This window comes from Scyliorhinus canicula, chromosome 6 (assembly GCF_902713615.1).
Source record: "Scyliorhinus canicula chromosome 6, sScyCan1.1, whole genome shotgun sequence".
NCBI lineage: Eukaryota > Metazoa > Chordata > Chondrichthyes > Carcharhiniformes > Scyliorhinidae > Scyliorhinus > Scyliorhinus canicula.
The window spans coordinates 56,825,536-56,849,692 of record NC_052151.1 but is presented as its reverse complement, the minus strand read 5'-3'; the positions used below and the strand labels follow the sequence as shown (position 1 = coordinate 56,849,692).

Sequence of the window (24,157 nt, the reverse complement as noted above, 5' to 3'; positions counted from 1 at the left end):
AGCTCTACCATTTGCAGCTGTGAGATCAATTACCTTCCCTCTATCATAAGATTGGAAGTCGAGGTGTTCACTCTTGATTGCACAGTGTTCAGATTGTTACAAGCCCGAGTATTTTTATGTTTGTCATGTTTTAGGATAGTCTGCTTTGGTGGATATAATTATGCTAGTTTGGGTACTACAATGTAGGATAGTTAATAGATAACCTGGTCTGAAGGGCTTAGCAAACAGAACTGGAGTTGCAGATAAAGGGGCCAGTCCTGTTGAGTTGGTGGGAGTTATGCACTCCTTGGGTAATAGTGGCCTTCCTCAATATTTCTTGTGGAGATGACTGTGAGGCACTTGAGTTAGGGTTTGAAATTGGGATATTAATTGAGGGGTTTAAATTATTCACTTTGTTACCCCAGATCAGAGAAAGATTTGAAGGCAATTTGGAAACAAGATTAATGTTTTAAAGTATCCATTTGCCTTCCAGATCAAAGGAAAAGTTTAAAGTTAAGGATAATTGACTTGCATTCTTATCTGAAGACAGACCATGGGCTGGATTCTCCGATCCTGCGGCTGTGTCCAAACCTCCGTCCGACCTATATCCAAAGAACAAAGAACAAAGAAAATTACAGCACAGGAACAGGCCCTCCGGCCCTCCCAGCCTGCGCCGATCCAGATCCTTTATCCAAACCTGTTGCCTATTTTCCAAGGTCTACTTCTCTCTGTTCCCCACCCGTTACACGGTAGCATGGTGGTTAGCATAAATGCTTCACAGCTCCAGGGTCCCAGGTTCGATTCCCGGCTGGGTCACTGTCTGTGCGGAGTCTGCACGTCCTCCCCGTGTGTGCGTGGGTTTCCTCCGGGTGCTCCGGTTTCCTCCCACAGTCCAAAGATGTGCGGGTTAGGTGGATTGGCCATGCTAAATTGCCCGTAGTGTCCTAAAAAAGTAAGGTTGGGGGGGGGGTTGTTGGGTTACGGGTATAGGGTGCATACGTGGGTTTGAGTAGGGTGATCATGGCTCGGCACAACATCGAGGGCCGAAGGGCCTGTTCTGTGCTGTACTGTTCTATGTTCTATGTTCATATATCTGTCCAGATGCATCTTAAATGATGATATCGTACCTGCCTCTACCACCTCCGCTGGTAAAGCATTCCAGGCACCCACAACCCTCTGCATAAAAAATTTTCCACACACATTTCCCTTAAACTTTTCCCCTCCCACCTTGAAATCGTGACCCCTTGTAATTGACACCCCCACTCTTGGAAAAATCTTGTTGCTATCTACCCTGTCCATACCTCTCATAATTTTTTAGACCTCATCAGGTCTCCCCTCAACCTCCGTCTTTCCAACGAAAACAATCCTAATCTACTCAACCGTTCTTCATAGCTAGCACCCTCTATACCAGGCAACATCCTGGTGAACCTCCTCTGTACCCTCTCTAAAGCATCCACATCCTTCTGGTAATGTGGCGACCAGAACTGCACGCAGTATTCCAAATGTGGCCTAACCAAAGTCCTATACAACTGTAACATGACCTGCCGACTCTTGTACTCAATACCCCGTCCGATGAAGGCAAGCATGCTGTATGCCTTCTTGACCACTCTATCGACCTGCGCTGACCACTTCAGGGTACAATGGACCTGAACTCCCAGATCTCTCTGTACATCAAATTTCCCCAGAACTCTTCCATTGACCATATAGTCTGCTCTTGAGTTAGATCTTCCAAAATGTATCACCTCGCATTTGCCTGGATCGAACTCCATCTGCCATTTCTCTGCCTAACTCTCCAATCTATCTATATTTTGCTGTATTCTCTGACTGTCTGCCTCGCTATCTGCAACTCCACCAATCTTAGTATCATCTGCAAACTTGCTCATCAGACCACTTATACCTTTGTCCAGATCATTTATGTATATCACAAACATCCTGGTGAACCTCCTCTGCACCCTCTCTAAAGCATCCACATCCTTCTGGTAATGTGGCTACCAGAACTGCACGTAGTATTCCAAATGTGGCCTAACCAAAGTTCGATACAACTGCAACATGACCTGCCGACTCTTGTACTCAATACCCCGTCCGATGCACGGATCCCTGTGGAACACCACTAGTCAACTTTCTCCATTTTGAGGCACTCCCTTCCACCACTACTCTCTGTCTCCTGTTGCCCAGCCAGTTCTTTATCCATCTAGCTAGTACACCCTGAACCCCATACGTCTTCACTTTTTCCATCAACCTGTCATGGGAAACTTTATCAAACGCTTTACTGAAGTCCATGTATATGACATCTACAGCCCTTCCCTCATCAATTAACGTTGTCACTTCCTCAAAGAATTATATTAGGTTTGTAAGACATGACCTTCCCTGCACAAAACCATGCTGCCTATCACTGATAAGTCTATTTTCTTCCAAATGTGAATAGATCCTATCCCTCAGTATCTTCTCCAACAGTTTGCCTACCACTGACGTCAAGCTCACAGGTGTATAATTCCCTGGATTATCCCTGCTACCCTTCTTAAACAAAGGGACAACATTAGCAATTCTCCAGTCCTCCGGGACCTCACCCATGCTCAAGGATGCTGCAAAGATATCTGTTAAGGCCCCAGCTATTTCATCCCTCACTTCCCTCAGTAACCTGGGATAGATCCCATCCGGTCCTGGGGACTTGTCCACCTTAATGCCTTTTAGAATACCCAAAACCACCCCCTTCCTTATGGCGACATGACCTAGAGTATTTAAACATCCGTCCCTAGCCTCAACATCCATCATGTCCCTCTCCTTGGTGAATACCAATGCAAAGTACTCATTAAGAAGCTCACTCATTTCCTCTGACTCCACGCATAAATTCCCTCTTTTGTCTTTGAGTGGGCCAATCCTTTCTCTGGTTACCCTCTTGTTCCTTATATACGAATAAAAGGCTTTGGGAGTTTTCTTAACCCTGTTAGCCAAAGATATTTCATGACCCCTTTTAGCCCTCTTTATTGCCCGTTTTAGATTTGTCCTACTTTCCCGATATTCCTCCAAAGCGTCATCAGTTTTGAGTCGCCTCGATCTTTCGTATGCTTCCTTTTTCATCTTAGCTCATCTTGCAATTCCACCCATCATCCATGGTTCCCTAATCGTGCCATTACTATCTCTCACTTTCACAGGAACATGTCTGTCCTGCACACTAATCAACCTTTCCTTAAAAGACTCCCACATTTCAAATGTGGATTTACCTTTAAACAGCTGCTCCCAATCCACATTCCCGAGCTCCTGCCGAATTTTGTTAGAGTTGGCCTTTCCCCAATTTAGCACTCTTCCTTTCGGACCACTCTCGTCTTTGTCCATGCGTATTCTAAAACTTATGGAATTGTGATCGCTATTCCCAAAGTAATCACCGACTGAAATGTCAACCATCTGGCCGGGATCATTCCCCAATACCAGGTCCAGTATGGCCCCTTCCCGAGTTGGACTATTTACATACTGCTCTAAAAAAACTCTCCTGGATGCTCCTTACAAATTCTGCTCCATCTACGCCTCCAACACTACATGAGTCTCATTCAATGTTGGGGAAGTTACAATCTCCCATCACAACCAGCCTATTGCTCCTACATTGTTCTATAATCTGTCTACATATTTGTACTTCTACTTCACGCTCGCTTTTGGGAGGCCTATAGTAAAGTCCCAACAATGTTACTGCACCCTTCCTATTTCTTAGCTCTATCCATATTGCCTCAGTGCTCGAATCCCCCATCGTGCCCTCCTTAATCACGACTGTGATATCATCTCTGACCAGTAATGCAACTCCTCCACCCCTTTTACCTCCCTCTCTATCCCTCCTGGAGCATCTATACCCTGGGATATTTAGTTGCCAGTCTTGCCCATCCCTCAACCAAGTCTCAGTAATACCAATAGCATCATATTCCCAGGTACTGATCCAAGCCCTAAGTTCATCTGCCTTACCTACTACACTTCTTGCTTTAAAACAAATGCACCTCAGACCACCTGTCCCTTTGCGTTCATCATCTCTTCCCTGTCTACTCTTCCCCTTAGTCACATTGGGTTTATTATCCAGTACCTTACTGGCTTTAGTTGCTGCCTCTTTACTGACCTCTAACCAGAGAATGGTCGGGTCCATGGCCGCGCATGTGCACGGCAGTGAGCTGCGACGGCCATGCCGTGCATCATGGCGTCGGCCGCTGCAGACCCGGCCTGTCAAAAACTGCCCCTGTAACCAGCCTCCCCGGCCCCCTCCGAAGCCCCCCTGCCAGCGGAACGGTCCCCCCTCCCCCCCCCCCCCCCCCCCGACTGTGGCGGTGCTGGACTCAGTCTGCAGCCGCCACGTGAGATCCCCAAATGGTGTCCCACGCCATCGGGGACTCGGCCCATCGGGGGAAGGCCTCAGGTGATGTCCTGAGGACGTCAATACGGTGTGCGGCGTATTCCCCGAGTATGCCGTTTTTGAGGGGGCGGAGCATAGCAATAAAGGCACCACCCCTGATTCTGGCGTAAATGGGGATTATCCGGCCGATCGGTGAACGCAATTTCAGCGTCAGCGATCGGCGAATTTCGTCCCATTTGTGTCACATTGTCATGGAGGTGGGTTAAGAGAAGGAGGATTTTATTGTTTTGTCAGATCCCCATACGTTTATCAGTCTGTGGAAGGTGGGGGGGGGGGGCAGTGTGTGTTTAGCATCAGGCTGGAGACTGCAATAGTAGTCTGCAAGAAACAGGAGGCATGAAATCAGGGGTGTTTGTGTGGAACACTGCGCAAAGATACAAGTGGGTTTGGGTTGGGTAAGAGCGAGAGTTGGTGAGGGAGAGTGAGCGTGGGTGAGAATGGGAAACAGTGGGTGATGGTGGGTTGGGGCAAGGGTGGGTGAGGGTGAGAGCAGGTGAGGATGAGAATGTGAGTGTGGGCATGGGTTTGGGGGAGAGCGGGTGAGGGTGAGAGTGGTGGTGGGTTAGTTGAGAGTGGATGAGGGTGAGAGTGGATGTGGGTGAGAGTGTGTGTGTGGGTGGGTGCTCCGATTAAAAGTCACAAAACAAAGGTAAGACTTGGAAGTATTTGATGAATAATGGATTTTTTGATTATAATAAATGTATACATATAAGACATAGAAATATCTTTGGAAGTTTGATTTTGTATGTTTGTACCTATTGCGCAATAGTAATCAATTTTTACAGTTTAATTCTTCGATATAATAAGGATGTTTCTCAGGAGTTCCTTCAGTAGTTTTGGAAGGTCAAAAGGATTCCACGGCTGGAAAGGTTTGGGAAACCCTGCTGTAGGTGGTGGTGTTCCAGGTGAGTTTACTGTGCCACACTGACTACAGCAGTTCAAGAAGGCACCTCGCCAACATCTTTTCAATGCCAATCAGGGATTGGCATTGGCTATAGGATCCACATCCCATGAACAAACAGTTAAACCTCGAGTCCTGTGCCGTTGGTAAAGTTGGTTAGAGAGGGGCAATTTGGTTTGCAACACGCATATTTTTCGCAACGTGTTCTGTAAACTTCATGCCTGATGCATTTGTAACACAATTACACCATATCCTTTGGGGACAGGAAAGTAGTGGAGACATTTAAGCTTGATTTTGTGGTGCAAAGATATAAACTATCGTCATAGCTAAGGTGATGCGTCATCCCTGTCACAAATCTATTTTTCTTATATCTGTTTGCTGAGATCAAATAGGCACACATCAGAGAAAGTGGAAAAATTGAGGCAGTCAAGGAATCAGAATAGATTGAAAGAGACATCAAAATACAATGAATATAGATGACCAGTTACTGAAATGCCCAAACCAGAGAACAGTGATCACCAGGAGAAAGCTACGCTCCTCTCATTGTTACAGTTTTTGAAACTGATCAGCCATACAGGAAAGTGAATATGCCATCCGTTCTAATGAGAACTGATTCACTTCAGTATTGGTAAATCATTCCGTACATTCCAGAAATAGACTGAGCAAGATAGCGATGGAGAAGGGATTTCTTATGGTCACACTGTTGGATGCTGAAAACTGCAAGTAATGGTTAATGGCGGCACGATAGCACAGTGGTTAGCACTGTCTCTTCACAGCATCAGGGACCCAGGTTCAATTCCTGGCTTGGGTCACTGTCGATGCGGAGTCTACACGTTCTCCTCATGTCTGCTTGGCCTTCCTCTGGGCGCTCTTGTTTCCTCCCCAAGTCTTGAAAGACGTGCTTGCTCGGTGAATTGGACATTCTGAATTCTCCCTCAGTATATCCGAAACAGGTGCCGGAATGTGGCGACTAGAGGATTTTCACAGTAAGTTCATTGCAGTGTTAATGTAAGCCTACTTGTGACAATAAAGATTACATTAATGAATATATTTTGACTTGAGGAAGGAATTCCCCAGGGATCGTCGATATTGTTTCTCCTGATAAATATTAATTATCTAGATCTTGGTGTGCTGAGGGTAATTTCAAATTTTGCAGATAATTCAATATTTCAAAGTAAACTGTGAGGAAGACAGTGTGAAACTTCAAAATGACCCAGACAAGTTGGTGGAGTGGGCAGATAGGTGGCAGATGAAGTTCAATGCAGAAAAGTGAGAGGTAATTAATTTTGTTTGGAAGAACATGGAGAGACAATATAAAACAAAGGGTACAATTGTAAACGGTGTGAAGGAACAGAAAGACCCGGGTTTATATGTGCATAAATCATTAAAGGGACAGGTGGAGGGAGCAGTTAATAAAGCATATAGTATTCTAGGCTTTATTCATAGGAGCATAGAGTACAAGAGCAAGGAGATTGTTCTGAACTTAGACAAGACATTAATTAGATCCCACTGGAGTGCTGTACACAGTTTTGGGTGCTACACTATCGGAAGGATGTGAACTTATTGCAAAGAGGGTAGAAGAGGTTTACAAGAAGGTTCCAGGGATGAGAACCTTCAGCTATGAGGATAGATTAGAGAGGTTGGACCTGTTCTCCTGGGAAAGAAGGCTGAGAGGAGATTTGATAGAGATGTTCAAAATCATGAGGGAGCTGGACAGAATAAATGGGGAGAAATTGTTCCCTCTCGTAAGAGGATCATGAACGAGGGGGCACAGCATGGTACTCAATTGGAGAGCCACTGCAGACACAGTGAGCCGAATTGCCTCATTTTGCTCTGTAACAATTCTGTGACTGTGTGAAGTGGGAGGCTGCATTGAGAGGAAGGTGGTAAGAAGGTTAGGAACTCTCCAAAACGCTGATCAAAATTGAAACTAAGCTTGATGGGCGGAAGCACATCTCTATGATACAGTGTGAGACAGTTCCGCATGCAGAACATTCATCAAACAGACCTTATGCACAAAACCACATCGCCCATTTTTGACCAGGATCCAAACATTTTCAATAGGTTTTGAGGAAAATTTAAGATTATACACCAGTTATTTTCAAACAAAAGTCTGGAACAAATTTCAATTCCTTCCCAGGGAAATGCTTTCTTGAAAAAGATGACAGTGAAAGATGATGATGAGATTTCGCAGGGTGGCAAGAGCTGAGGAGGAAATGGAGGAAAAACCCAACAACAGCCCTTCCAATTGCTGACCTGTGGTGACTCCTGGTCTGAATTATAAATCATCCTTGCTTTGAGATTACTGCATGGACTCACCCCTCCCTGTATCTGCAACCTCCTCCAGCTCTACAGTCCTCTGGATAACTGCACTCCATCGATTTTGGCTTCTTGCACTTTCCTGATTTTAATCAATCCACCACTGGGAGTCATGCCTTCAACTGCCCAGGCCAAGGCGCTACTCTCCAGAAATCCCTCCCTAAAGTTGTCCATCTCATTTCTAAATTTACTGTCTTTCTCTAAGGCACTACTTAAAACAATTTCTCTGACCCTCTTTAAGCTTTTGGTTATCTGCCCAAACATCGCATTTAGTGGTTCGGTGACAACTTTTGTTTAACTTGGAGCGTTTACTACAGTAAAGCTGGCCCTGTTTTTAGATTCACAACAGAAGGAGACCATTCAACCCATCAGGTTTGGACCCCCCACTGAAAGAACACCCTACCCAGGCCCAGTCCCCTGAGCTATCCCCGTAACCTCACCTAACTGCACATCTCGGGACACAAAGGGGCAATTTTAGCATGGCCAATCCACCTAACCTGAACATCTTTGGAGTGTGGGAGGAAACCCACTCAGACACAGGGAGAACATGCAAACTCCACACAGAAGTGGTCCAAGGTCGAACTTAAACCCGGGTCCCTGATGCTGTGAGGCAGCAGTGCTAATCACTGTGCCACCCTTGCTGTATAAGGGACTCTATAAAGTGCTATATAAAGCCAAGGTGTATTTGTTGTTTAAAATAGTTCTTTACCAATTGACTCTGCATATACTGTATAGGAAATGAAAATAATAATTAAAGCGCATGAAAATGTGAGATGCTTTAAAAATAATCCAATTTATCCACAATGTAAGTCCCTCGACCTCAGCTGGATGAGTTAGCAACAAGAAAAATACTGAATCATACAAGACAGAAGACATCACCTTTAACACACCCTCAGTAGAATGCATTGTTGGGTGGCAACAATGTAACAATGATAGGGAATTTTTCGAATGGGATTTCTAATCCGTGACAGTGGCCCTCATAGCATGCTTCCTCAGACATAAAGCAAACTGAGTGACATATTTTTACAGTAAGAAGTCTTACAACACCAAGTTAAAGTCCAACATGTTTGTTTCAAACACTAGCTTTCGGAGCACTGCTCCTTCCTCAGGTGACTTGTTCCTCATTCACCTTGATGCCAAAGATGAGTCCAAAGAAGGCTTCTCCTCCACCCTGGACACCATACTCTTTGGGGACTTCAATGCCAGGATTGGAAACGACTCCCAACTCTAGGAAGGACTCCTCGGAATGGAAGGAGTAGGAAGGAATTGCAAGTCCAACAGACATCTCATGCTCACTAGCGCGGAACACCAGAATGTCATTACTAACACACTGTTCACCAAAAAGACAAGTTCAAGACTTTGTCGAGACATCCACAATCAAAGCATTGGCACATGATCAACTTCATCATCATCCAATCCCAAGACCAAAAGAATGCCCTCATTACCAAAGCAATGACCAGTGCAGATGAATGGTAGAAAGACCACTTGTTCCTCTGCTCCTCTATGTCCATCAAACTCCACCAGAAGCAACGGAAGATGAAGGATCAGCTCAGAAAAAAGATCAATGTTGAGCAGCTTCATGAGCCAAGCATGTTCGAGAACTTCCAACAATGTCTTCTCCAAAATCCCCAAAGTGTCCAGTCTAACGAAGTGGAGGAAACCTGGAAAGAGCTGAAGACAGTCATCATCTGAAGCTGCGAATAAACCAGTGGCTAAAAGACCAGGAAATACCAAGACTGGTGTGACGAGAATGAAAGCATCATCCAAGACCTCATCGACAAGAAGAGGAAAGCTCCCCACGATCGGCAAAACTAATAACCAGAAAGGCAAAGCGGAGAACTCATCAATCAGCCAAGGTTGAGGAACAAAGAAGAACGAGGGAAATCAAGAACCAATGGTGGACTACGAAAGCTAAAGAGCTGCAACTGTCAAGCACGACACCCTGGGCTTCTTCAGTGGCACAAAGGTGATATACGGACACAAAAGCCTGGACCTCAAACCAGGGCAGAGTAAGGATGAGAGAGACAGAAAATATCAGCCGTTGATGGAGAGAACACTTCAAAGAACTCCTAAACTGTGATGCAACCGCAAATGAGGACATGTTTGAGGAAATCCCCCAACTCCCCATCAAGCACAGCGGAAGTCAAAGCCGCTATTAAACACGTGAAGAATGGAAAAGCCGTGGAGTGGACGGGATCTCAGTAAAGATTTTCAAACTTGGAGGAGAAGGGATCACCTGTCATCTCCATCAGCTGTTCCTGAAAATCTGGGACAGAGAGGAAATTCCTGCCAACATCAGGGATTCCGTCATCACCACCATTTTAAATTTAGAGTAGCCAATTCATTTTATCCAATTGAGGGGCAATTTAGCGTGGCCAATCCACCTGCCCTGAACATCTTTGGATTGTGGGGGCGAAACCCGCGCAAACACGGGGAGAATGTCCTAACTCCACACGGACAGTGACCCAGAGCCGGGATCGAACCTGGGACTTCGATGTGTGGCAACAGTGCGAACCACTGTGCCACTGTGCTGCCCATAAGGAGACAAAGTTAACTATGGGAAATGCCGAGGAATCTCCACACTCTCAATCTCTGGGAAGATCACTGACTGAATCCTCGCTAGCTGCCTTCTCCCAGTCTCTGAAATCCTTCCGGAAAGCCAGTGCGGCTTCCGACCAAACAGTGGAACAGCAGACATGATTTTCACTGCTCAGCAACTTCAAGAGAAATACAAGTAGCACATCAACCACTTTACATGGCTTTCTTCGGTCTGATGAAGGCTTTTGATCCAGTCAATCAGAAAGTGCTATGGAAGACCCTGTCAAATGTCAGCTGTCCAGAGAAATTCATCAACATGTTCTGACTCCTCCACTGTCGGCGACAGTCAGTCCTCATCGATGGAAATACGATAGAAAATGTTGAGCTCAAAACTGGAATCAAGTGACGTGTCATCGCATCCAGCCTTTTCTCCATCTTCACCACCTCCAACCTTCACCTTGTCAAGAACAAGCATTCCTGTGGATGGAAACGTTTAAACCTCAACCGGTTGAAATCCAAGAAGAAAACGACACTGGCATCGTTCGTGAAGTTTACGTATGTGGATGACATCACTATCTCCAGTCTCTCCGAAGAGAATCTCCAAAACATGCTTGACATTCGATACCAAAGAATGGGTCTCAACCTCATTCTCAAGAAGACTCAAGTTCTTTACCAACCCACCCGGGGGAAGATTCTGGTCTCTCTCTCCACTCGGATCATCGGAGAAACTCTCCCCAATGTGGAACATTTCCCCTATCTGGGAAACCACCTATCATCTATGGCTGACATTGATGTGGAGATCCAACATGGTATCGAATCCGCGAATACCTCCCTCAGATGCCTGAGTACGAGAGCCTTTGATAACTGCAACATCCGTTCTGACACCAAGATCCTCGTGTACAAGGCATCCTCCCAATTCTTCTATACGGCTCAGAAACCTGGACTTGGTACAGGTGGCACCTCAAGGCCCTGGAGAGGTACTATCAATGCTGCCTGAAATAGATTCCCTGCATCAGCTGGGAGGAATTGGTACTAATATCAGGGTCCTCGAAGGAGTCAAGAGCACCAGCATCGGGGCCATGATCATCTGAAACCAACTCCACAGGGCCGGCCATATACCTAGGATGTCAGAATCCCGACTGCCAAAACAAATCTTTGGCCATCTTAAGGAAGGCTCCCAAACAAGAGGAGGCCAAAGGATTAGGGATAGGCACCCTGAAGGTTTACCTTAAGAAATGCAAAATAGATGTCAATGCCTGGGAGACCTTTATTTAGAAAAGGCCCACTTGAAGGAACCTGCAGATTGAAGGGACACAATTCTTCAAGAACACCCGATGGCAAAAGGAAGTCTGGAAAAGGAGCCTGAGAAAGGAATCATAGAATTTGCGGAAGGAGGCCGTACAGCCCATCGGGTCTGCACCGGCCCTTGATCAGAGCACTCTACTTAAATCCACACCTCCACCCTATCCCCATAACCCAGTAACCTCACCCAACTTTTTTGGACTCTAAGGGCAATTTAGCATGGCCAACCCACCTAACCTGCACATCTTTGGACTGTGGGAGGAAGCACCCGGAGGAAACCCATGCAGACACGGAGAGAACATGCAGACTCCACACAGACAGTGACTCAAGCCGGGAATTGAACCTGGGACCCTGGAGCTGTGAATGCTAACAGTGCGAACCACTGTGCTACTGTGCTGCCCATATGCAGAAGACCGACCCCCCTCCTGCTGACAACTGTGCAGGCAAAGGTGCAGCTCTAGGATCGGGCTCATCAGTCATACATGAACACACAGAACCCATGACCAATAATGCAAAGTTTCTTAGATGGACAATCACACTCGTTAGCAAGAGATCATCGAACAATCTGATACACTGGGTGGCATTTTTCTATTTTTTTCTAAGTTTTGCGTCCGGTGGGAAAAGCAGACACAAGCCCGCCACCTGCCTTGCTGGATTTTCCCACCCCATTTTCAAACACTTCGAAAAAAACTTAAGCAGGGGTCCCACCATGTCATGCTGGCAGACTCCCCGCCAGGAATTCCCCACAGACACAGAACTCCCCCTCCACTCTCCCCTGAGAAACTCCCATGGGCCTCCTAAATGTAAACATCCCCCGCCCCCGGCAGTGCCAGGGGGCAGTGCCAGGGGTAGTGCCAGGGTACTGCCCGGAATGATCCGTTTGGATCCGTTCGACCAGTCGGTCCATTTCCCGTTGGAAAACCAAGACCAAGTTGGTGACGCCAAAGGGAACCCTGAGAAAATGGTAGAGGCGGCCATCTGCCTCGAAGGCAGTGCATGGGCAGTCCGCCTTACGGATGGGGAGCTGGTGGTAAGCGGATTTTAGGTCCACAGTTGAGAAGACCTGGTACTGTGCAATCTGATTGACCATATCAGATATGTGTGGGAGGGGGTACGCGTCGAGCTGCGTGTACCGATTGATGGTCTGGCTGTAGTCCACAACCATTCTGTGTTTCTCCCCAGTTTTCACCATTACCACTTGGGCTCTCCAGGGACTGTTGCTGGCCTCGATGATGCCCTCCCGAAGCAGCTGCTGGACCTCGGACGTGATGAAGGTTCTGTCCTGGGTGCTGTACCGTTTGCTCCTGGTGGCGATGGGTTTGCAATCCGGGGTTAAGTTTGCAAATAGGGAAGGTGGGTCGACCTTTAGGGTTGTGAGGCCGCACACAGTGAGGGGTGGTAGGGGCCCACCAAATTTCAGTGTTAGGCTCTGGAGGTTGCACTGGAAGTCCAGGCCAAGTAGTAGGGCAGCACAGAGGTTGGGGAGGACGTAGAGGCAGAAGCCGGTAAACGCCCTGGACCCATGGATCACCATGGAGTGAGATCCGGAGGTCAGGGAGATTCTCTGATTGGCGGGGTGTACCGCGAGGGAGCAGCGCCTTACCATATCGGGATGAATGAAGCTCTTGGTGCTCCAGGAGTCCAGCCGGCAGGAGATCTCATGCCCATCGATTTTCACGTTTGTAGAGGCAGTTGCTAGGTTGTGTGGGCAAGACTGGTCAATCGTGACCGAGGTGAGACGTGGCTGGTCGTCGATGGTGGAAGGCGATTGGGTGCCCGGGGGGGCATGGGTCCTGGTACGATGGCGGCGCCCACGGGTTGCACGTGGTGGGGGTTGAACAAGATGGTGGCACCCACGGGTCGCACGTGGTGGGGGTTGAACAAGATGGCGGCGCTCACAGGCCGCACATGGTTTGAGGAGGGGAAGATGGCGGCGCCCACTGGCCATGCGTTTTCCAAGGAGGGAAAGATGGCGGCCGTGTTGGCCATACGCTGGGGGACGGAACAATAGCGGCGACTGAGTGGGCCTGGCACACCACAGCAAAGTGCCCCTTCTTGCCGCAGGCCTTACAAAGGGCGCTCCGGGCCGGGAAGCATTGTCGGGGATGTTTTGGCTCCCCACAGAAATAACATCTGGGGCCCTCAGGGTTGGTTGGCGGGCGCACGAACAGGCGTGAGGTTGGCTGAGTGGGGTCCCCGATGGGGCGGCCATCTGCGGAGTCCACAATGCGTAGAAGGGGGCCATGCGGCCGGGGGTGTAGTCCTGGATGTTGCGTGAGGTGATCGTCAGTGAGAGCACAAGCTTTTTGGTTGCCGCGAGGTCGAGCGTGGCCCCTTCTAAAAGGTGCTGGTAGATGTAATCTGACCCTATCCCTGTAAAAAAAGCGTCCCTCATTAGCAAGTTCAAGTGTTCCGTGGCCGTTACGGCCTGACAGTCACAGTCTCTGACTAGGGGGATTAGAGCACGCCAGAAACCTTCTACTGACTCATCAGGGAGTTGACTACAAGTGGAGGGGATGTGTCTGGTGTAAAGCATGTTAGTCTGCTGAGCGTAGTTTTCTTTCAGTAGCGCCGTGGCGTCATCGTAGGCCGTCGTGTCCTGGATAAGCGGAAACACGCTGGAACTCAGCTGCGTGTAGAGGATCTGAATCTTCTGATCGTCTGGAATTGGGTCTGGTGCAGACCTGATGTACGCTTCGAAACAGACTAGCCAATGTTCAAAGTCCTTTTTGGCGTTGCCTGATTGCGGATGCAGCTGCAGGTGATCCGGCTTGATGCGGAGGTCCATCTTCTGAGAACTTTAATGTATTAAATTGATGCACGATCAATTACACAAAGACGAGAATTGAATATAATCGAGGCTTTAATACACTAGGATGTGTGGCCTCCCACAGCAGCTGGCGAAATGGGGGCTGTACAGGGTGCACACACATTTATACTCTGCCTACTGGGCGGAGACAGCAGGCAGGGAACTACCCCCGTACCTGTAATACAGGGCCTTACCACAAATCACCTAATATATACATCAGTGGTGACTACCACACTCCCACCTAGGGGCTGGACTTACCTGGCGCGGACCATTTGCCAACTTCCCAAATGGTGTTGTAAATCCTGCCAGCACGACGCCACACCGGCAAGGCGTGGGAAATCCTTATATAGGGAGGGATAATAGTGCAGAGAGGCCTGCTAGTGACAGTCAAACATATGGCAAAGGCATTCCTAACATTTCACGGTGCGAACCCCAATACGGGATCATCGGCGGGGAGCGGGAACCATATCAACAGGAAACCCCGTCGGCATGATTGCCGTTTTGGGACTCCCATCGAATTCCCTGTTCCCTCCGGCTTTCCACTGTTTTCCTGCCTGGTCAGAATTCTGAGGGGGCAAGAAATTCTGGAAAAGCTCCCTCGGAAATCAAGAAAGGTGAGTTTGAGTCTGCCACTGTTTTCAGCACAATTAGCTCATTGTTCGATAGGGATATCTAGCTTACAGAGCAAAGATACCAATCAGCCATGATTCAATTGAACAGTCGAGTCGGTTTGAGTAGCTCTTCTATTCTTATGTACCTAAATCCTGATTCACAACTAGTTGATTCACATCACCCTGACGGGGAAAGCAGACTTCCGAACTTGTGCAGCTTGTGTCCCACCATCATCCAAGTCCTGGTTAAATCTCAAACATTAAATAAGAGCTGCTGGTGAGGTCAGCTTTGTGTAGACATTGGACATTAAAATGATTGGAAATAAATTTCCAAAATTGCCAGGCATTGCAGTGAAGTTTTGGCTACTCTTCGTGCTTTGTTTTTGAATGATTGAAGTTATACTGAAGGCAGTACAGAGCTGAAGCAATGTGATAACAACTCCTTATGTCACCTAAATTTCACAAAGTAACATCATATTAGAGGGGCAGAATGGAGTTATTCCCCAGAATTACCGATCTGTGAATGGTCAAGTCCTGGAGGACCCCCCCAGGATCCACTGTGGATCCCTTGGAACTGATTGGACTTTCAATGGACAGCTGTCATATATGTGGAACCTTTTGAAGCTCTGAATTAAAGTTGTGGAGAGTTTGGATGGTTCCAGAAAAAGTAAGGAAAGTTAAGAGAAGTCAGAAGGATTAAAACCAGTTGTGACTCCTGGGTAACTATACAACTGACCTTCTGACTCCCCCCTCCCCGCCTCCAACTCTCCCCACTGACCCCGCTGACTAATCCCACAACCCAACTACCCCAGGCCTGCCTACTCCTGATACTCCGACTACCCCCCACCAAACTCCCGATTATGTTCCACAGACTTGATGACACCCCGATTACCTTGCTGACACGCACTACCCCCACCACGCCCCTGACTACCGCCGACCTAACTAACCCCTGAACTCCCAACTACTACCGTTGATCAGATTACCCCTTGATGCCGCGACTACACCACGATCTCCTGACCTCCCCCCGACCCACTCTACCCCCCACCCCCATCCACCTCTGAAAGTGACTTTGGGTCATCTAAACCAGCCAGAATACGACAGCCAGAGCCGAAAAAGGAGGACATGGCTTGGTTGCCCCTAAGGCTCCTGCATGACGAGGGAGCGCATTCCCAACAGAGAGGCCTAGTTTGTAAATCTGGGAGAGACGGGTAGTGTCCAGTGCAGGAGCAGTGTGTTAATCCGATGGTGGTTCCTGCTCCACGGAAGATTCGGCCTATCGCATTGCTATGAAAACGAAAGCAGTCTGTGCTGGGTCAATATGGGCAGTGTTACTGGCTCTTTGTATTCTGTCTCTTTTGTTGAACATAATGTGCAGACATCTCCTCCATTAAAACAGTAAAGCCACCTTGTTTCTGAAATTTCAGCCGAGTGGACTCAAGTCCAGCCTGCTTTTCATGCACAAGTTCAGCTGATCCAAAACGATGGGATCATTCAAAATTTTGCCCTCTTCACATCTCATTTTGTTCTGTTGTTTAAATTTACTGTTTCAAATTATTGGATAATTTATATGCTCCGAGTGCAGAAAACAATTTCAAGTTGGAAGAGGAGCAGACTGTAAATCCCAAACTACAGCAACAGGATGACAGACCATGCCCACAACTATCAGCACATGCCGAGAACGAGCCTTTTTCAATTAGACACAGAAATTGGTCCAGGTCGCTTTCTTTAATGAGACTCTCTTCTCCTGTCAGTCATCACATTCTTACTTTCTTTCCCTCTGCATATATTTCCTGCTCTGTTACAGAGAGGTCTATACACAGTGGCCATGGTACTATTTGCTTTTCGTGTGCCTGCACCATGTGGTAGCTGTGTCAATCTAATTGAAGTGAGGTTTTATTCGATGACAGAAAGTGCCATTTAATTCTGATACATAAGTACGAACAGGATCAATTCAATTAACTTACAGTACGCTTTAAAAAAAATTAATTTACGGGATGTGGGCTTCATTGGTTAGACCAGCATTTATTGCCCATCCCTAGTTGCCCTTCAGAACATAAGAACATAAGAACATAAGAACTAGGAGCAGGAGTAGGCCATCTGGCCCCTCGAGCCTGCTCCGCCATTCAATTTGATCATGGCTGATCTTTTGTGGACTCAGCTCCACTTTCCGGCCCGAACAGCATAACCCTTAATCCCTTTATTCTTCAAAAAACTATCTATCTTTACCTTAAAAACATGTAATGAAGGAGCCTCAACTGCTTCACTGGGCAAGGAATTCCATAGATTCACAACCCTTAAGAAGGTGGTGATGAGTTACGTTCTTGAACCACTGCAATCATTCAGATGTAGGTACACCCCCAGTGTTGTTAGGGAAGAAGTTCCAGGATTTTGACCCAGTGACAGTGAAGGAACGGTGATATATTTCCGAGTTGGGCTGGTGGAAGGAAACATCCAGGTGATGGGGTTCCCAGGTATCTGCTGCTCTTGTCCTTCTAGATGGTAGTGGTCATGGGTTTGGAAGGTGCTGTACAAGGAACCTTGGTGAGTTACTGCTGTGCATCTTGTAGATGGTTCACACAGTTGCCACTGTTCGTCGGTGGTGTTGAGTTTGAATATTTGTGGAAGGGGGAGCAATTAAGCGGGCTGCTATGTCCTGGATGGTGTGAGCTTCTTGAGTATTGTTGGAGCTGCACTCATCCAGGCAAGTGGAGAGCATTCCATTACACTCCTGACTTGTACATTGTAAATGGTGGACATGCTTTGGGTGTCACTACGCAGGTGAGTTGCTCAGAGTAGGGTTCCGAGCCTTTGACTTGCCCTGGTAGCTTATATGTCAATACGCATGGAGAGGGTAATTATATCAACCAGTGCAGAAAGAATTCTGATGTAACATAAAGGAAAGGTGCAGGCAAGGGGGCAGGGGCGGATAGAAATGACCCTTGACATTTAGCTGAGCCTTGGCAGCATGGTGGTGCAGCGGTTAGCACTGCTGCCTCACAGCGCTGACGCCCCAGGTTCAATCCTGGTCCCGGGTCACTGTCTGTGTGGGGTTTGCACATTCTCCCCGTGTTTGTGTGGGTCTCACCCCCACAACTCAAAGATGTGCAGAGTAGGTGAATTGGCCACACTAAATTGCCCCTTAATTGGAAAAAATAAATAATTGGGTACTCTAAAATTTAAAAAAAAATTTAGCTCAGCCATTGGGTGGATGGGAATTTGAAATCACGGGAGGGACTTTAAATATGCGACTTCACAGTAAAAGAACTGCCTGTTATGAAACCATAATAACATTGAGGGAGGCAATCGAAGAGTGGTGATAGCATTGCTACTGTTAGTCTCAACGGCTCCATTGTTTTTTCTTTATTCTTTCATGGGATGTGGGTGACACCGGCTGGCCCAGCATTTGTTGCCCATCCCTAATTGCCCTTGAACAGTGTGGTTTGCTCGGTCATTTCAGAGGGCAGTTAAGAGTCAGCTGTGTGGGTCTGGAGTCAGATCAGGAAAAGATTGAAGATTTCCTTCCCTATAGGAAATTAGTGAACCAGATGGATTTTTACAACAATCGATGATAGTTTTATATTTACTATTACTGAAACTAGCGTTATAATTTCTGATTTATTATTTGAAATTAAATTATACCATCATCGGTGACAGGATTACAGAGAGATTAAAAATAGAGCAGCTCCAGTTCATGCTCCTGAAGGTTGAAATGTATGTATAATGGGAGATGACATGATCAGATGTGGCTTTGATGCACTCGCTTAAATTAGTCTCTGCACAGTCTCACACAGATGTGTGTTTTGTCTCACACACCTGCATTGCTTCTTTGAATGGGGTACTGGAAGAGGGCTGGATTCCTGTGGAACATCAATCCAACATGAGTCACCACTCCAAAAACAGGCAGAGAGAGAAACCATTGGGGGAAGGGAAGGGAAAGGAGAAATTGAGATTTTGCGCCCACATTCGCTGAGGGCACAAAATCCTGCGAGAGGCCAAACCCGAGAATCTCGCCGGCAAGAACTCGGGAGCGATTAATCTTTCATTGACGTAATGATGTTTCTACCCAGGAACTCGGGAACCTCATTTAAAAGGGTAGGGTGGGGGAGTGGGCGTAAGTAGGATTCTCTTTCAAAGGGTCGTACCAAATGGCAAATACATCTGATATCATTCCCCGCTGTATCGTCCCCCCCATATTGGGACTCCCCCCCACCCCCACCACCCACTCACTGATGTGGCATCACGTCGCCGAGGTTTACAACAGCTATTTTAAACAGGAACAAGGTGAAGCCACTGGTGTACAGGTAAGTACAGCTTCCAGGGGAGAGGGACATGTCTGAACAGTATCCTGGCACTGCCCCTGTGGCGTGCAGAGAGGGGGGGGCGACGGTGCGTTGGCCCCGGGCATCCATTGGATGGGGGCAGTGGCGTGCAGAGAATGGATTGCGCCTGCGCACCGCGGTCGGCCGGAGCGTGCCTGCGCACCGCGGTCGCCGCTGGTGAAGAGGCGGCTTTGCACTCGGCGACTGGAGCGGGAACAGAAAGGACGCAAATTCTCCCAAATCAACGGCAATGCCACCATGGGTGCGTTTTCTTTATTCTTTATCTTTATCTTTTGATCCATTTTAAAACTCTTCTCTGCACCCTCTCTATAGCTGTCAACTTACTAAACTGTCGTGCCCAGAATTTGACATTTGGGCCAGGGGCACCCATTTGGGACAGAACCAGTATTTTATAAAGATTCATCATGGCCTCTTAACTTTTGCCCTCTTACCCTTTATACTTAAAGCCCAGGGTCCTATAAATGGGAGATTCTCAGAGACTTGACTGCAAGCTGCTGGAGCTCGGATCTTGAACAGAGCTTTTATATCTAGATTTGGGGACCCTTTATGCACTGGCATAGTGCAAAAACAGGCCCCACATGACCAGGGTTTTGTGAAGAAGAAGGGATCTGGAAATGTGTCGACTGTGAAAATTATATTTGTGGAAATTGGGTGAAGTAATGCCGGTGTTTGATGAGACTTGGTGCTAAAGCTTTAGAGAAATGAAGATGGAATTTGATTTGAAGAAGTTCAACGTTTTGAAGGATATTGTGGCTGAAATGAATGCGATACGTGCTGAATGGGCTGACTGAGAAATGTGTGAGATATGTTTTTGTATCTGCTATGTGTAATTTATCGGTCATATTATTGCAATTTTCCTGTTAATTCATGTTTAATTTACGTTGATTTTGGTGTGATTGCTAATATAAAAGATTACTGCTTTGTGACAGGAGGTATCATTTGGGGAAAAGAACTTAATAAATTTGATTGATTTATATTAAAATCGAATAAAGCGTTTATTTCATGTTTCATCTGTGTTTATATATTCAAAATGTTTTCCTTTCTCATAATATTTCTCAGTATATTAGGCCTTATACTTGAGTCTTTGGGGCATACAATCAAGATTTGCCCCGGGCATCACCAGACCTCTGCACGCTACTGCACTGCCCCCTGGCATTTCACCCTGGCACTGTGTCAGACTTGCAGGATGGAAGGGCTGGTGTTGCAAGGTTGGGAATGAGATAAAACGTGATCTTCATCATGTAAACTTTTATAATATGAAGAAAAATGGAACTAATTCTGCTCGGAATCATTTCACTCACCATGGGCCTGGACAAACAAAAACCATAAAGATCCACTGATTCACTTACTTATCAGACAAAATAACATTGGATCAGTGGCAAGTGACCACCCACTACAACACGGAAAGAAACAATCCGGAGAAGGGCTAATAAGATGCATAAACTTTCCATGTTTTGAGTTCATGTAGGTTGTATGAAGCACTATCCACAGGAAAGGTTAGACATTCTCAGGAAATATTTCATTTATTGCTTTAATCCTCAAATATAAAGAAAGCTTGGATCTGGCATTCAACAACCACAAATTTGTGTGCCATTTTGGTGAAATTTAGTCTTCTTAGAAGACAAGCGAGTCCTCTAATTGTGACAATCATTATGTGGAGATGCCGGCGTTGTACTGGGGTGAGCACAGTAACAAGTCTTACAACACCAGGTTAAAGTCTAACAGGTTTGTTTCGAATCACTAGCTTTCGGAGCACTGCTCCTTCCTCAGGCGAATCCGATGACCCGCTCCGAAAGCTAGTGTTTGAAACAAACCTGTTGGACTTTAACCTAGTGTTGTAAGACTTCTTACTGTGATAATCATTGTCATTGCTGGGCTAAAGAAAACATTTATTTTTATTTAACAGACTAATGGGGAAGTCCTGTCACAAGTTCCTTTGTCTTTGTCCCAACAGTGCTACAGATATTGGTAGGTAGGTTCCTCTCGGGACATTGGTAGCTTTTCAGCATAGAGTCCACACCCAAACTTTTAGGTTATGTGGGTTAGACATGCTACATTGCCTCTTAGCGTCCAAATATGTGCAGGTGAGGTGGATTGGTAGGAATCAATCAGGAGGATTATGGGGATAGGGCAGGGGAGTGGGCCAATTGAGTTCTCTTTTGGAGATCTCGATGGGCTGAATGGCCTCCTTCTGCACTGTAGGGACCCTATGGATTCTCTCCACCAATACTATCCTACCCATGAAAATGAAATGAAAATTGCTTATTGTCACGAATAGGCTTCAATGAAGCCGGCGCCTGTTCGGGGAGGCTGGTACAGGAATTGAACCATGCTGCTGGCCTGCCTTGGTCTGCTTTAAAAGCCAGCAATTTAGCCCAGTGTGCTAAACCAGCCCCTAAATCACTTATTGTCACAAGTAGGCTTCGAATGAAGTTACTGTGAAAAGCCCCTAGTCGCCACATTCCGGTGCCTATTCGGGAAGGCTGGTACGGGATTATGTATCTTCAGCATTGTTGTTAGTGTTTTCACACAATGGAAGCATCTTGACAAATTCAAATTCAAGTGACAGCCTTGATTCAGGCATTTGAACGTAGGATAGGGCAGCACAATGGCGCACTGCAGTCTAACGGCGCCGAGGTCCCAGGTTCGACCCTGTGTGGAGTTTGCACATTCTCCCCGTGTTTGTGTGGGTTTCGCCCCCACAACCCAAAGACGTGCAAAGTAGGTGGATTGGTCACGTTAAATTGTCCCTTCATTGGAAAAAATGAATTGGGTACTCTAAATTTCAAAACAAATTAGATGTAGGATTCTCAACAGCTCGAATACGAGAAGCAGACAACCTTCAAATTAAACATCAACATAATTGTGAAGTTTGGTAGGAATACCAGTTAGCCATCCAATACACCCATTATTCACAAATATGTTACAAGAGGTATATAGTCACCCAGTGAATGGTCATCTTCCATTGATCGTACTCTTCAGCAACTGAAAAGTTGTCCTGCTGCTGCAGCAAGTCACTATTTACAGTGATCTTTATACCTTTGTTTCCAAGGTTATCATGATGCTTCATTATTAGGATCATACTGTCTTATCAAAATCCTAAGCTACAATCGTCTAATGATACTTTGAATCTGTTGTTCAAAGCATAGTATTAAATCTTATCTTGATAAGGTCCATGTTTCTTAAATTTCTTTACCTGGTCAGACATTCTAGGATCACCAAGATAATTAAACTATCAGAGTTCCTCGAATTACTGATACCATACAAGTTGGTGCTCAGTGAATTGAACACAGAGTTTATCTCGATAAAGCATCTACAGATCATAGCTTCTTGTGGTGTTTCTCTGCTGTTCAGAAGAAGATAATCTCTGACACAATCAATTAATGTCAGCCTGTGTTATTTTCGAACAGCATTTTCGAATAACCTTTACACCATTTAAATCAGTTCGATTTCCATTATCGTGATTTATAACTCCACCAGAAATGACATTGTGACACTTCTTTTTGTGACCATTTTAGTTTCTTACAGACTAATCAAAATATTGCCCCCCCCCCCCCCCCCCCCCCCCCAAAGGAAAGCTGCAGCCGGGCGCCGATCAGTGCTGATTGACACAAATGTGGACCAGGCGGAACTGCACCCGGGGGGGGTCTTCCGGACCATTAGAGACCCCAGCATGATCACGGCAAGTGCAGGGGGACTCCGTGGCCCTCCCACTAGAACACACCTTGGCACTGCCAGCTGGCACCTTGGCACTGCTACCCTTGCACTGCCAAGATGCCTGGATGGCACTGCCAAGCATGCAGGAGCACTGCCTGGGTACCAGGGTGGCAGTGCAAGGGTGGGTGCCCGAGCACCAGGGTGGCACTGCCAAGGGTCAGAGGGTGAGGACGGCATGAAATGAGGGTGTAAAGGTTGGAAGGGTGGAGATGTGCAGGACAGGTAAATAGGGGCCTAATCGAGGTTGGAGGGGTGATGGGTGGGGGTTCTGGAAAGGTGAGGGATGCTAAATGGGGGCTTTGGGCGACTTGAAGAGGGGGGACCCCCAGGGACTTCAAAGCGTGATGTCCTCACTGGGGGCTGTGGAGTAGAATCCATGTGTGTGGGGGGCGACACTGACCAGAGGTGGGGGTGTGCGGGACCTACACATTCACTTACAGATCAGGGCGCCCTTTCAAAATGGTGGCCAGATGTCTGAGTTCAGCTTCCCAGTGCAAAATAAATTCCAAGGGCGGGATTCTCCGGTCGCCGGATGGATGAGGCCCAAGGGTAAAGGAGTTTTCCACTGTCGGCGTCTCACCCATGGCCTTCTTGCGATGGGCAGGGCAGAATAATCCAGCCCAAAGTGTGGTCTAAATTGGTGAGAAACTTCTTAGGGCCCATAAAAGTGACTAAGTGTCATTAAATAGAGGTGGGCAACTCGCCGGCAGAGCCAACGGGCAACTCCCTGAAAAACCCGCCACAAATTAACTTCACAATTTTGGAGGAGAATCCCTATGTTCTCCCTCCGGAGCTGAATTGCAATTGGTTTACAATTCCGCAGGGAGCGAAAACCAGTAAGCAATTTAGTGTTCTACGTCATGCAAATTTATGCATGGCGTGGAATACGAGCGATTCCCCAGGAATCCCGTTATCGGGGCACCATCTTGAGCGGGAGTCCGATAGCAAGGTCCCGCAGCGGGAAACACCTCACATCAAAGAGAGGTAAGTGAAATCACATGCTTGAGTGATATGAATGTACCACTCTTTGATGTGGGCAATGTTTACAGACATTGGTGTTTCACCACTTAGGCCACTGAACCGTGAAGAGAGATAAATGAATCAAAATCAGATGATTTGTAGAAGCTGTCAATCACAGACCACTACTAGAAAGCTATGAAAGGCTTGAAGCTGGGGACTTCCGTGGCGGCCATGGAATGAGTGGTTGCACACAGGGTGACTCTGGGTCAAAGGCGTTGGTTTGGGTGCTTTGTA

General features: G+C 46.9%; 1 long non-coding RNA gene across 1 annotated transcript; it reads right to left on the bottom strand.

Moving 5' to 3' along the window:
* Positions 1-440: 440 nt before the first annotated feature.
* LOC119966946 lies at positions 441-22,190 on the bottom strand. Its single transcript, XR_005460877.1, has 2 exons — positions 22,131-22,190; positions 441-581 (listed from the first exon to the last, which is right to left on the bottom strand). It is a non-coding gene; the product is annotated as an uncharacterized LOC119966946 (long non-coding RNA).
* Between the last annotated feature and the right edge of the window lie 1,967 nt (positions 22,191-24,157).